Genomic DNA, 15,670 nt, shown 5'->3' with positions numbered 1-15,670 from the left:
GGTATCAGCGTCGGTCTCGGGGTCTACCGGAAAGAAGTAATGGAGGGGGAACACAATAAATAACAGAGCAATCAAAGCATCACAAAGCATAACATGGCAATACGCGGTGCTAGAGGTGGCCTAACGCAGTACTAGGTGTTACCGGCGAAGGGGAGAAACATCCGGGAAAGTATTTTCGATGTTTCGTGTTTTCGGACAGCCGAACTAGAGGGGGGAAGTTGCATGTTCACTATGCTAGGGATGCGTGGCGGACGAACGGGTTGCGTATCCGGATTCGTCTCGTCGTTATGAGCAACTTTCATGTACAAAATTTTTTCATCCGAGCTACGGTTTAATTTCCATGTTTTTTCAAAGTTTTAAACATATTCTAAAATTGCTTTTATTAACTAATTCAAAAAAGGGCTGGGTGCACCCGGTGCAGTGCACCCAGCGGTGCACCAGGGGCTGACAGGTGGGGTCAGATGGCCCAGTTGACCAAGTCAACAAAGATTGGTCAACACAGTGAATAGTGCGTGTGGGTCCCGCATGTCAATGCCACATGTGTTTTATCAGTTTGTTTAAATCAGTCTAATTAGTGGTGGGGCCCTACTGTCATTAACACATCAAGCTAATCACATGTTAATTAGCTAATTAAGCTACATTAATTGGGTTAATTAATCCCTTAATTAATTAATTAATTAACCCTTTTATTTAATTTTAGTTATTGTTTTTTATTGTTGTTGTTTTTTTTAAAGAAAAACAGGGGGCTGGGCCCCACTGGTCACTGGTCCAAAGGCCAAACCAGGCGCGGGCGCTGGGCAACCCGGGGCGAGCGTGAGCGCCCGTCGGGGCTGAAGCCCGGCGCGGCAGGGCGAGGCTCGCCAGCCGGCCGCAGCAGGCGGAGGCGGGCGCTGGGGGCGGCGGCAGGCGGGGCATCCGCGGGGCGGCAGGAGCAGGAGGCCGGGGCGAGCGGCAGAGGGCGCGCGCCGGCAAGGCGAGCTGGGCGCGAGGGCGGCGGGGCACCTACAACCAGTAGGGCGGCCAAAGGCAGCCGCCAGTGGTAGCGGCAGCGGTGCAGCGCGCGGGAGGGGGGGCAGTCAGGCTCGGGAGCCGACGGCCAGGGGCCGCGCGGGCGCCGGCCGGTATAAGGCGGCGGGGCGGAGGAGAGGTTGCCGGCGGCTGTAGGCGTGCGCAGGGCAGCGGGGGCACGCCGGCACCGGTGAGCAGGGGGAGCGCGGGCACGGGCCAGGTGAGGCCAGGTGCGGCTGCAGGACGTGGTCGACGAGCTGGCGCGGGCGTGGATGAATGCACGCGCGGACGGGGCAAGATGCAGCGGTGGCCCGTAGCGACCGGGGGCGGCTTAGCGGAGCCGGCACATGAGGTGTGCCTTGGAAGCGGCCAGCACCGGGCGTGGCGGATGCGCGCACGGTTAACCGCGGGACAACGGCGAGTTTGGGAACACGGGGCTCCTTCGCCATGGCGGACGGTGGGTTTGGCCTCCAGCAGCACAACGTCTACGGTGCACGGGGAAGCAAGGTGAGGTGTAGGGGAACTGGGGGCTCACAGCGAGTTCGGGGAGGAGCTCAGGTTGGCCGAGGATGCTCGGAGTCGGCCGAATCGACGACGAGCAAGTGGCGGCGCCCGAGGATGAAGATGGTCGATGGCGACGGCTTGGGGAGGTCCATGCTCGTGAGCGTTGTCATGGAGGTAGACGACGTCGAGGCGGAGCTCCTGGCACCTTCGAGCGGGACGGGGTGGTTCCGGAGCGTGTCAACGACGAGGCGGTGGCGTCGGTCGCGTACGGTTGCCTCTCTAGATCGGAGGAGAGCAAGGGGGGAGAAGGGGATAGGCTAGGGGTTGACAGGGGCGTCAGGGATGGTCTCCTTATCCACCAGGGGGCCATGGGATGTTCGACAGCGAGGCAATCGGCGGGTGGATGGCGTGCGTGCCATGGCATCTCTGCTTCTGGTGAGAGGTTAGGGAAAAGGCCAGCGCGGGCTGGGCCTTGTGCACTGTAGTGCTAGGCTATATGTGTACAACGTGTGCTGGGCCTAGTAAGTGCATAGTGCCCTTCTTTATCTTTTTTTTGTTTTCAACTCATAGTCACAGTTTTACACTTTATTTAATTTCAATTGAATTTTGATACATAAGAAACTTGTCTCAAAAATACTTTGTGATATTGTGGAACTATCCATAGGGTTTCAGGTTATTTTAGAAAGGCTATAATTGCGGCTTGAAATTAATTGCGCCACTTAAGTGTTGTCGGTCAAATCAAAAATAGATAAGGGCCATTTGAAGTTTCAAATGATGATGATTCCGACATGAGAATTGATCAGGGTAATTTATACTAAAATTCAAATATTTTAGTTTTATAGTCCAAAGAGATAAAAATTTGACTTGTCTTCTAAATTTGAATTTGAACTCGGTTCGGACCAAAGTGTGGTTTAGCAAATTAATCGTGATGACATGGCACCATTAGTGTGTGATTACTGTAGCTTAACTACCGGGGTGTTACAATATTCATCATGTAGCAGCCATAACCTAGGGTGACACAGAACTAGCTCCAATTCATCAATGTAATGTAGGCATGTATTCCGAATATAATCATACATGCTTATTGAGAAGAACTTGCATGACATTTTTTGTCCTACCCTCCCATGACAGCGGGGTCCTAATGGAAACTAAGGGATATTAAGGTCTCCTTTTAATAGAGAACCAAACCAAAGCATTAGCACTTAGTGAATACATGAACTCCTCAAACTACGGCAATCACCGAAAAGAATCACAATTATTGTCACCTTGGGGTATGCAGATCATAACTCGTAATAAGTGTCTACAACTTGCAAGATAGGATCAAGAACTCACATATATTCATGGAAACATAATAGCTTCAGATCTAAAATCATGGCAATCGGGCACTAGTGATAAGCATTAAGCATAGAAAAGTTATAGCAACATCAATCTCAAAACATACTGGATACTAGGGATCAAACCCTAACAAAACTAACTCGATTACATGATAATCTCATCCAACCCATCACTGTCTAGCAAGCCTATGAAGGAATTAGTCATGCACGACGGTGAGCATCATGAAATTGGTGATGGAGGAAGGTTGGTGATGATGATGGCGATGAATCCCCCTCTCCGGAGCCCCAGACGGACTCCAAACCAGCCCTCCTGATGAAGAACATGAGGCGGCGGCGGCCCCATATCGTAAAACTTGATGAATCCTTCTCTCTGGTTTTTTCCGTGAATAGGTACTTATAGAGTTGGAATTACGGCCGGAGTAGGTCCAGGGGGCCCACAAGCCTACATGGCACGCCCTAGGGGGGTGGGAGCACCCCCAGTGCTTGTGGCCTCTGGGTGGCCCCCTATGGTATCTTTTTGCGCCAGTGTTTTTATATATTCCACAAAAATTCTCTGTAAATTTTTAGGTCAATCCGAGAACTTCGATTTCTGCACAAAAATAACACCATGGCAATTCTGCTGAAAACAGTGTCAGTCCGGGTTAGTTCCATCCAAATCATGCAAATTAGGGTCCAAAACAAGGGCAAAAGAGTTTGGAAAAGTAGATATGATGGAGACGTATCATTGATCTACTCGTTTTTCTTTAGCTAGTTCCGTGGAGGGAAGAAGGATGACTTAATTACTTTATCAAAAAGGAATATCCAAACATAATTGTAAAACTTATCATACCTCCCGAGGGGGTGTCGCAGCATCAAGACCGATGTCTTCTTCCTCGGTCGGCCAGTCCTTTTGAGGCTTGAACGTCACCTTCCACAACTTGGTGAGGGAGGTGTGGTAGAAGCTGAGCACGGTGGCAGGGTCTTCGGGCTTGTAGGACCACATGGGGCTGGCTCAGTTTTGAAAGGGAAGGAGGCGCCGATGAAGCATGATCTGAATCACGTTGGGTAACTCGACCTTAACTCGACCTTCTTCTTTATCATGTGAGATATCCGGCTCTACTGCGATGCCACCTTCGTGGTTGACCCCCAGTCGAGGCCTTTCTTGGTCCACGAGACCAGCCTTGTGGAGGGTCTGGATCTGAAGGCAGGGATATCTACCCAATCCGCACCTCATGGTTCCGTGATATAGAACCACTCCTTCTGTCAAATCTTGATGGTCTCTATGAAATTGTCGTCCGGCCACTCAACCCGGGGGAGTTTGCTGAACATCCCCCCCGGCAGTCCACTTGTTAGTAGTCAACAACCTTAGGCTTGATGTTGAAGACTTTTAGCCACAAGCCGAAGTGTGGCCGGACCGAAAGGAGTGTCTCATAGATGATGTTGAAGGCCGAGATGTGTAAGGAGTTCAGGGCAAGGTCATGGAAATCTAACCCGTAGAAGAACATCAGGCCCCTAACGAAGGGGTGGAGGGGGAAGTCCAGTCCCCGGATGAAGTTGGGGAGGAACAACATCCTTTCGCCTGGTCTGGGCGTGGGGTTGACCTGACCCTCCTCTAGGACGCGGTGAGCGATGTTGGCCGGAAGGTAGCCCACACTCTCCAGCTCAAGGATGGCGTCCTCGGTGACGTTGGAAGCCTCCCACTTGCCCTTAGAGCCAGAGCCGTCCATGGCCAATCAAGGAGATGGATGGAGAAGTCTTTGAATGGAAGGATGGACCTAGGTACTCAAGCTCAAGAGACTGGGAAGGCAATGGTAAGGGAGGAAGTGAGAGCGTGCAGAGGAAATGATGGTTGTTCCCCTTTTTATGGGTTGCCGTAATATCAAGAGACCTTTTCCTATGCCGCGGACCTCACCTCTTCTCGATATAATCGTGTCGTTGTGCGCGCATGGGATAGAGTGAATCATTGATCATATCCCTTAAAAATGGGGCACGATCTCCATATTGATGGGACATGCTAATGGAGAAACCGCCTCGAACCACTAATCGGGTTTTTATAACTGGTTGTTGGTTGTGGCGGCTCGTGATCCTTCAACAAAAGCGATTAGATGATGGTACTATTCACACTTTGAGTGACTGGCCTTTGGGGCTAAGTGGCATATGCACTTGGGAAACTCTGACGTAGCTCAGGGGACATGTGTTCAGAGATTGTAAAGTGACCATAGACGGAAAGGAACTGGTCCACAAAGCCGATGATTCCCGCATATACCTCGGCTTCGAAGAGTAGTTCGGGGGCTACGGAGGGTGTCCCGGGCTAAGGGGTCCTCGGGCTACTAGTCTATCTCTCCTGGGCTGGACAGGTGGGTCGTTCTTGATACATCATTGGAAGGCCGAGTTGTAGCCGACTCCGTGTTCTGGAAGGAAACCTCTGAAGCCTTGGTGTATCCTCCAAGTCAAGATAAAGGAATCGGCGTGTTTATCCCCTAATGGTAATCGACCATGTGTAACCCTAGGTACCCCTGGTGTCTATATAAACCAGAGGGTTTAGTCCGTAGAGGCTAGAACCATCCTCCTATTCATCTAGGGTTTAGTTCATCTGATCTCATGGTAGATCAACTCTATAAACATTATACAAACAGATCAATAAAATCAAGCAGGACGTAGGGTTTTACCTCTTTGAGAGGGACTGAACCTGGGTAAATACTGTCTCTGTGTTCCTTGTTCCCCATCGATCCTAAGTTCTACTGCTCGGAACCCCCTACCCGAGATTCATTGCTTTTGACACCAATAGGTCCCACCAGTAAGTGTCAGATGGAGACAGGTGCAAAAATATCAAAGATACAACCACATAGCGTTCAAACGGCTTTGAATAAATGGGAACGACATAGAAGGGTATTTCTATAAGTGCCACTAATGGTAGAGGGGCAAATTTGACCATGCTTTGAAATTAGGGACAAATCTGAGTAGTGCGTTCGAGTTAGGGGCACAAATGTAAATGCCCCATTTAAAAAAGTTCACATGAACTTTCTACATCCAACTGCTTTGGTGTAGCTAGAGTGGTCCTAGACCACTCTGCAATTTCTCCATAGCCGCATTATAGTGTGGAAAGTGATTTTTTTCAAAAAATAAATTTATGTGAATACTTCAGTATTGGACCACCCTGTCCCATTGGGCTACGCCACTATTGTTGGTTAGCTACCCGCCCTCAAAAAACACCTTGCCTTGCATGTTATCCTTCCCTTGTTTGAACACCAAGACCTTTCCCTTGTTTAACCCGATATTCATGACCAGGAGATGAAACATATAGCTTTTGGCGTAGTAGAGGAGGGGTTGCCAATTTAAGATCAGGCCTATTTTGGTAGAGAGATTTTGAGAAACATTTGCACCTATGCAAGCATGAATTACTCAAGAAGATTTATTAGAACTTTATATATATATTCACCTACCTTCCAAACACTTGTATGAAAAAGGCACATTTATTCGATTGTGAAAAGAGGTAAATAGTCCTCAAATTTCTTATTACACACAAAACCATAATCGCTAATGCTTTAGATCGATGGCTCATTTGGCCTTGGCGAAGGAGACAAGCTTGCGAATGGTGCTGAGCGGTTTGTCCTCCTTGAGAACTCCTACTTTGTACATGCATCCTTGTGATCCATCCGAGATACTTGGACATCAAGCCGGTAGTTCATGCCCTCAGTCATTCTCTGCACCTCACCGCTTACCACTTGTTTGAAATGGAGCCTGCTGTTGGACACCATACCATACTTCACCACCGCCTAGGTGCCGAGGTCCTGGACATGTGGGTTGGTGATGTTCTTGATCGGCTGCCATTTGCTTTTGAGCGCTACTGCCGGTGTGGTGATGACAGAGATAACACCAAGAGCAGCAAGGAGAAGAAGGCTAGTCCTCATGGTTTGATGGGTGTTGTGCGGGGGCTAATCCTACCTTGAGATGGAGCTTCTAGAGAATGAGATGGAGCTTGCACATAATGAGATAGAGCAAGGAGAGTATGATGAATTTTAGAGTATTTAAAGAGATTAGATTTGATGCATTAGTCAAAATTAATTGTAGCATATCTAGTATCAATTGGTACAAATTAATGTTGGGGGCATAATATGCCAAATTTGTTGACTCTCGGGCTAGTATGAGATTGAGCGAGGAGAGGAGGAGAAATTCTAGAGCATCCATGGAGATTAGATTTGTTGCATTAGTCGAAATGAAGTGTATGCATATCTAGAATTGATTGCTTCAAATCAATGTTGTGGGTATAATATGTCTGATATGTGACCTCTCAGGGGATAATGAGATTGAGCAAGGAGAGGATAAATTGTAGAGCATTAAAGAGATTAGATTTGATGCATTAGAGCATATACAATCACACCTAGTTTTTGGCTACCCAAACAATTTATGGGTCAAGGAGAGACTAAGAGATAAGATTTGGTTAGCCATAAAAATTCTTCTTTTAAAGCATACCTAAAATTGGTACCCACATTTTGAACTTGCTACATCAATCTGCATTGTTTTTCCAATAGTGCACAAACCCCTTGATATTTTATAGATAATCCTCACATGCAAGAAAATGGAAGCATCAGGTGACAGAACCTAAATCGGCAGATATTGAGGTAGGGATCCTAAGCTAGGCATTTAGGAGTGATAGTAACAAGGACACATGATTTCCCCCAGGTTTGGGCTCTCCGAGGAGTTAAGACCCTATGTCCTCCTTATGGTTATTATGTTGGAGTGTAGTACAGAGTACATGTATCTACCAAGAGATTGTATGTGTCCTCTACGAGCCTGTCCCCTCGGTTTATATAGGTAGGGGGTCTTACGGTTACAGTATCCTATTCGGCTATGTACGGGGAGGCAGAGTCCACCACGGATCTAGTGTCTTGGAGTATATATGTCAACTCTTTTGTATCTTCTTTGTAATCATCATGGCCCGCCCGACATGGCCCAGGTTAGAATCTACAAGGGATCCTCAGCTCAACCCGCTAGGTAGGGAGTCGACATGGTGAGAGGCCCCTGACCTAGGACACTGTCATTTCCCAAAAAATATAATGCCAATCTGGAGCACAACAGCACCGACATGCAGCCGTTAGAGCCCACCATAGGTTGTGCTTTAGGTTGACTCTCTCGGGGCGATGGCTCCCAAGGGGCAACGCGTGTCAATGACCTAGTCCGGTCATTGAGGAGGAGTGCCCGAGCTCCATGAGGTCAATTCAACCTTGTGCACACAATGCTCATCCAATCGACCATAATAGGGTGTTGTGTGAAGGTGCATCACATCAAGCAACGACATGGCAGTGGGGTGAGGCTAACCCGCTAAAATCACGACATGGCGGCGGGGATCACAGAACAACGTCGGGCATTCAGAGGGAGGCACTGGTGGAGGCGGAGGCGTAGGAGATGTGGGAGGGTTGCATAAGGGTAGGCCGTCGATTCTGGAGGCTGGAGCATGGCAGGGCCAACATCGGGTGGGCAAGGGCTCATGATGAAACTTTTCTTTGCATTGGTTTTTCTTACTACCACATTTTTGGGTAGGATGGGTACTGTGGAGGGAATATCCATGACGATACAGAAAAGCCGTTAGATCCCTCGGTAGGGTCCTGGCATGATTGGAAGTCTCAGGGTGGAGGTCATACAAGGAATTGATCCAGGTTCGGGCCTCCGGAGAGTAAAACCTAGTGTTTGTTATCCATGGTGGAGGGGTACCTCATCCGAGGGGTTCACAATGGTGTATGAGAGTGATCGCTCTATATTTTATGCATTTTTAGAGCTCATTTTTTGCATGTTCTCTTCATATACTATGTCCCATTGAACCAAATAGTTGTCCATTATGCATGATTATTGGTTTTTATTATTTACCTTGTGAGCACTGCACATTTATTATTTCATTTGTTTTTATTAGTTTTCTTTGTGTTATTGTGTCTACAGGTGTTGTGGAGCAACCTAGGACCAAGCACTATGAAAGAATCAAGGATGTGTTCAATACGAAGACACCTAGGGGCCAGACTTAGCCATTTTGGAGGTCAGAAAATGCATTTTTCCAAAGTGCTCCAAATCAAGATCTAAGACAAGAAAATGGGTCGGCGTAGTTCATACGAATCCAATGAGCTCAAGAATGTCAAATTATGATATCGTATGAAGAAATGGCAGCCATTTTACTAGAGGAGGACACAACAAAAGACGACCTTTCATGCGACCATGGTTGATCGGCTAGTCGTATGACCTATAGACAGCTCCAAAAGTTTCCCTTCCAGATGAGATTCTTCAATAATTTCATTCCTATTCGATACCTGATGACCAACAAGTATAGGGGATCAAGCGTAGTCCTTTCGATAAGTAAGAGTGTCAAATCCAACGAGGAGCAGAAGGAAATGACAAGTGGTTTTCAGTAGCGTACTTTCTGCAGACACTAAAATTGTCGGTAACAAATAATTTTATAGCAAGATAATTTGTAACAAGAAAATAATAGTAACTGTAATAAAAGTGAAACAATGTAGCCCAATCCTTTTTGTAGCAAAGGACATGCCGGAAAAGTCTCTTATAATAAGTAAAGCGTTCTTGAGGACACACGGGAATTTCATCTAGTCACTTTCATCACGTTTGTTTGATTCATGTTCGTTACTTTGATATGTGGGTTGACCGGTGCTTGGGTGCTATTCTTACTTGAACAAGCCTCCCACTTATTATTAACCCCTCTCTCAAGCATCCGCAACTACGAAAGAAGTATTAAGATGAATCTAACCATAACATGAAACATATGGACCCAAATTAGCCCCTTACAGAATAGCGCATAACCTAGGTTTTAAGCTTCTGTCACTCTAGAAATCCATCATCTAATTACTACTCCACATGCTTTCCCTTAGGCCCAAGGATGGTGAAGTGTCATGTAGTCAACATTCACGTAACACCACTAAGGGAATCACAACATACACATCATCAAAATATCAAACGAATACCAAATTCACATGATTACTTATGACAAGACTTCTCCCATGTCCTCAAGAACAAAAGCAACTACTCACAAATCATATTCATGTTCAAGATAAGAGGGGTATTGAATAGCATCATGGATCTAAACATATAATCTTCCACCAAATAAACCAACTAGCTAGCACCAACTAGCTAAACATATAATCAACACTACTAGCAACCCACAATTACCAATCTGAGGTTTTGATACAAAGATTGAATACAAGAGATGAACTAGGGTTTGAGATGAGATGGTGCTACTGAATATTGGTCCTCCCACAATGAGAGGCTTGTTGGTGATGGCTTCAATTTCCCCCTCCCGGAGGGAAGTTTCCCGGTGGACTCGCTCTGCCGGAGAGCAAAAGTGCTCCTGCCTAGGTTCCACCTCGATACGGCGGCGTTCCATCCCGAAAGTCCTCTCCTTATTTTTTCTAGGTCAAATGGGCTTATATACCGAAGATGGGCACCAAAGGCTGGCCAGGGGCCCCACAAGATACCAGGGCACGCCCTGGTGCCTCGTAGGCACCTGGGTCGCCCCCTTTGCTATTTATTTCTTCCAGTATTTTTTATTTATTGCAAAACAATTCTACGTGAAATTTCACCTCATTTGGAGATGTGTAGAATAGGAATCTCTAACATAGCTTTGTCAGGCCTAGAATTCCAGCTGCCGACAATCTCCCTATTCATGTAAATCTTGCAAATTACGAGAGAAAAGGCATTAGAATGACACTATAAAGTCTTATATTAGAGAAAAAATATAAATAATAGTAGGAAATCATGATGCAAAATGGATGTATCAACTCCCACAAGCTTACACCTCGCGTATCCTCAAGCGAAAGCCGAAATCGATAATCATGTCCACATGTTAAGAGAGAGAGGTGTCGACAAAAACAAAATACGGACATAGTAGCATCGTAAATCATATCATAGAAGGAATATATTATCATCATAAAACTTCTCATGAACAAGTAACGATTCATCACAACAACGAAGTATAAAGCATAAACTTCCTTGAAAACTAACAAACTATGTTCTTAGTCAACAATGCAACTGCAATTCATCATCTTTTCAGGAAGGGTCTCATGTAGGAGCTTTTGTTTAGCAATTCCACATACTTAACTATCATTTAGTCTTCTATGATTGCTCACACTCATGACATACATATGGAGCAAAAGTTTCAGCCAGACACATAGAAATATAGGGGCTTATTATTTTGCCTCCCAACTTATTTACCTCGAGGGTAATTGTCGGTGTCAAAACTGGCCGATCTCAGGTAGGGGGTCCCGAACTGTGCGTCTAAGGATCGATGGTAATAGGAGACAAAGGGGACACGATGTTTACCCAGGTTCGGGCCCTCTTAACGAAGGTAAAACCCTACTTCCTGCTTGATTGACTTTGATGAGTATTGGGGTTACAAGAGTTGATCTACCTTGAGATCGTAATGGCTAAACCCTAAAAGTCTAGCCTATATGAATTCTGATTGTCTCTACGGACTAAACCCTCCGGTTTATATAGACACAGAGGGGCCCAAGGTTGTATAGAGTCGGTTTACAGAAGAAGGAAACTATACATCCGGACGCCAATCTTGCTATCCACGCAAAGGAGAGTCCCATCCGGACACGGGGGAAGGCCTTTTGCTTTGTATCTTCACGGCCCATCAGTCCGTCCCACAACACACAGGCTGGACACCCGAGGACCCCTTAATCCAGGACTCCGTTAGTAGCTTCTGAACCAGTCTTCAACGACGATGTGTTCGGCGCGCAGATTGTCTTCGGCATTGCAAGGCGGGTTCCTCCTCCGAATACTTCAAAGCAATCTTCTGAATAAAAGAGCTGTATCTGACTTTGCATAACAGCCACAACCCTCAACCAAGAAGGCAATATACTTAATCAAAATAAGGTTTGTCAACCGACAACTTTTCCTGGCGAAATGCCACGTCTGCCCATTTATCATTTCGAACTGTTTTTCAGCCTCCCGCTTCGTGTTTCGAGGCACAACCTCTATTGACACGTCTTGTCAAAGAAGAAATCGTGTCCCCTTATTGAGGGATTCTCATCAATGCGGGGTTTGGGTAATCCAACCGTGCCATTCGCCCTTGGGAACAGGTGAATTTTAAGGCTTGAGGGGGGCCATTTGATATTCACTGCCTATATAAGTGGATAAAGATCCCTTCTTTTTACCTCACGCCCTCTTCCTCCCTCTGCTTTCCCATCCTCGAGCTCCAGCGCCCAAGCTTCGATCTTTCCCACCGCCACCAATCTCTCCGGCCATGTACGGATCCGGCTCACAGGGCAAGTGGGTGGCGTCCTCCTTTATGGAGAAGGACGTCAAGGAACTCCGGGAAGCGAGGTACCTGGTTGCGGACGTCGCGCACAGGCTCCCAGCCAAAAATCAGATCATCCCCACTCCAGAGCCTGGCCAGAGAGTGGTGTTTATCCCCCACCTCCTCTGTGCACTAGGGTTTCCTCTCCACCCTTTTGTCCGCGACCTCATGTTCTATTACGGGCTAGATTTCCATGATCTAGCCCCAAATTCCTTCCTCCACATCTCGGTGTTTATCGTCGTGGGCGAAGTGCTCCTCCGCATCACCCACCCACTTCGGCCTATGGCTCAAGCTTTTCAACGTGAAGCCGAAGGTGGTCGACGGGCAGCACGTGGACGGTGCCATGGTGAGCAAGCTCCCCAACATCACCTGGCCCAAAAGGGCCTTCATGGAGACTTTTAAGATATGGCAGTAGGAGTGGTTCTACATCACCGAACCTCGCGACGCCACATGGGCGGCCACTCCTGAGTTTAGGTCCGGACCCCCAATGTGGCTCGCATCATGGACCAACAAGGGTCTGGACTGGGGGTCGATCGACGAAGTGATGATGCTAGAGAAGTGCATCAAAAATATGATAGAGAAGAAAACGAGTCTCACATATGTGATTTTGGTGATACTTTTCCGTCGGATCCTCCCCTGCCAGCGCCGGCCTCTCCATATGTGGGATTTCAATCCGGAAGGGCCGCGAACCCTCCAGCGATTCTTCAGCACAACGCACGAAGAGATCTAGAAGTTGCTCTTCAAGGCCCAGAAGACATGGCCAGAGATGACCGACGACATCGGCCTCGATAGTGTGCATCCGGCCACCCCGGTAAGCATTTAGTTCCCGAACATAAACTCAGTTCACAAATCAAAGGGTATGCTAAGCCTTCCATCCTTCAATCAGGGCTGGAAAAAGAAGGCGGAGCAGATCAAGTGTCCGGCTCCGCTACCCGAAGACCCAGCCATTCCTCTGCTAACGAGGATGCTGGTCCCGGTGTCGTATCAGGCGCCGGAGAAGAAGGCAAAGAAGAAGAGCAAGGAGGACAAAGGTGGCCTCCACCATAAAGGTACTTCAGACGCTGTGTCCGAGAGACCGAAGCTCCCTCCTCCCACGAGGGAGATGAATATGAAGAGGAGGAGGTAGAAATCGATTCTCCCCTTAAGGAGAGGAAGAAGAAAAGGGCGGCCTCCGAAGACCCGGAGGCAGAGGCATCCAAGAGAGAGAAGATATCCCTCTTGGACGGCTCGGATTCGGATGCCGAAGCCATCCCCGAGCGGCGCCCCAGGTTGAAGCCCCAGGCCGCATCGTAAGTATCCGAGGATGATTTACATATATCCGGTCTTTTATGTTTGTAGGATAACATGTTATATTATGTGTTTCAGTCCGGCCCGCGACCTCCCCCAACTATCATCATCTGAGGGGAATTCCTTGGCGCCGGAGATGGTGGGGAGAGAGACGCCTCCGCGAGCCTCTCCGCCACCCAAAGGACCTCTCCGGGCCATGGAGAGGTGCAGGAGGCCGCCAAGACGGCGCCAGAGGGTAATGTCTCAGCTGCCAAGAACACAGGGGTGCAACCCCCATGGAGACTGACAACGGGGGCCCTGACCAGTCCGTCCCCCATCCGAACACCATTCTGGAGACCCATGTGGTTCCGGAATCGAGTGAGCAACCCCCTTCAAAGGAGGGGGGAGCGCCAACTCTAGCGGCGAGCTCCACTAATCCGGAGGTGCCGAACACTTTGATGGAGGCATTGCGACATGCTTCCATTGTGGAGGAGCACCCCACCCTGATGGGTGTGGTGGTTGAGAAGGTTCAGTCTGCCAAGAGCGGGCTGAACGAAGCCTTCACCAACCTACTAACTGGCTTCAAAGTATAAGATGTAATATTCTTAGCCTCTTTTTATATGAAAAATATGCCTGTGTATAGATAGTAGCCCTTGAGACTCTGTTCGGTTTTGAAAAATGGCCGAATAGAGGATCAAATAATAATTGCAGGAAGTAACGTACCGGTCTATTGGTAAACAGGCTTCCCTGTTAGCGGCGACCGGAAGCTGCAGCTGGTCGATGATGATATCATCCGCATTAACAAGCGGTTCGATGAAGCACAAGGTATGTTTGAAGAATTATTTACACACCTGAAGTGATATGCCAATGTGGAATCTAAGCTCATGTGTTGCCCTGATCATTATTGCAAGTAGTGAGGCCAAGGTCGAGACCTTTAAGAGCGCCCTACCTCAAGCCAAGGAGCAGGCATGGGTGAGCAAAACGGCCGCTAACAAAGCGGCCGCGGATTTAAAGGCCGAGCAGGTCGCCTGCCGCCGGTATGAGGAGCAGGTGACCGAAGTAGAGCAAGAGCTCAAAGATGCCGCCGGCAAGTGCGAGGCCTTGGAGGAGAAGAATAAGGCCCAAGCGGTCGATCTCGCCAAGGCTCTTCAGGAGGCCAAGGAGGTGCGGACCGAGTCCCGGGCGGCTCGCGAGGACATCAAGCAGGCTGAACAGATAGCGGCTGGTAAGCCCTTTCTTTTGCAGAGTAAATTTGGTAGTCAGAAATACGCCTTGCTCACTCGACTATGGAGTTCTCCAGACACCTTTGCGGATCTTCCGAAGAGCGCTGTCGGCGCCGTGCAGTTTTTATGGGCCCAGGAGGGGAACACCACGGAGAAGCTCTTCTGGTCACAGTATCTGGCGCCAGAGCGTCCGGCGTTGTTGAACAACCAAATGATGTAGCTGGCGGAACTGCATAGGATGTCCGGTTTGGCCATGAAGGATGTCATAGTCCAGCTCTGGCCAACCGAACTCATTCCTAGCAGTTACTTTGGCCTGGTGAAGCGACTCACTGACGCGTTGCCCCATATTGAAGCTGTCAAGCGCTCGGCGTGCATCGAGGGTGCACAGATGGCCTTCGCCCGCGTCAAGATGCAATGGGTGAATATGAAGGCCACCGTCGTCACAATCGAGGGCCCGCCCGAAGGCAAGGACCACCGCAAGACGGAGCGGTATTTTGAAGATGTCCTGGAGGGTGCCCGATAGAGGGCCAATGCTCGAAGGATATCACATTTGTATGAATGTATCCGAGCTGTCCCGGTGTTGTTTTATGAACCAAGGCTTTGTAATATATTTATACCTGTATCTGAAATTATTTTCCTCATGTGCGGTCGTTTTTACTTCTAAGAGTCTACCATTCGTCGGCTTCAGCCCCCACGTAGATGCTACGGGGGTGTTCGGAATAGCGCATGACCACACTTGACCCAACGTCTTGGTCCGTAAAGGAGGTGTCTGCACAGTGAACTAGGCAATCAGACTATGCGGCTTTATCACTTTCACTTAGCCATAGGAGTTAGACGATGGGGCTAAGTATTAGCCCCTAGTGCGTATGCGGCTACCCAAACTGGTGTGCCTTAGACGCGGGACTGAGCGAAGGCCTGTCCTTCAGAAAAAATCGTAAGAGATTTTTAGAAAGTCGCCGAATTGCTAACTAGCTCTTGTTGTATCATGACAGTCAGTTTTCGGCTTTCTCTACTGAGGTATTTGATCGGACAAACCAGAAACACAATTGCAGTAGTTC

The 15,670-nt window shown here is 48.2% G+C and overlaps 1 pseudogene; it reads right to left on the bottom strand.

Moving 5' to 3' along the window:
* Positions 1 to 6,279: 6,279 nt before the first annotated feature.
* On the bottom strand, positions 6,280 to 6,816 carry LOC147976443 (putative cysteine proteinase inhibitor 7; annotated as a pseudogene).
* Positions 6,817 to 15,670: the final 8,854 nt, after the last annotated feature.

Source organism: Triticum urartu, chromosome 4A (genome assembly GCF_056163025.1).
Source record: "Triticum urartu cultivar PI428250 chromosome 4A, HENAU_Tu73, whole genome shotgun sequence".
Taxonomy (NCBI): domain Eukaryota; kingdom Viridiplantae; phylum Streptophyta; class Magnoliopsida; order Poales; family Poaceae; genus Triticum; species Triticum urartu.
Note: the sequence above shows the minus strand (reverse complement) of the source record. Positions and strands in the feature narration are given on the sequence as shown.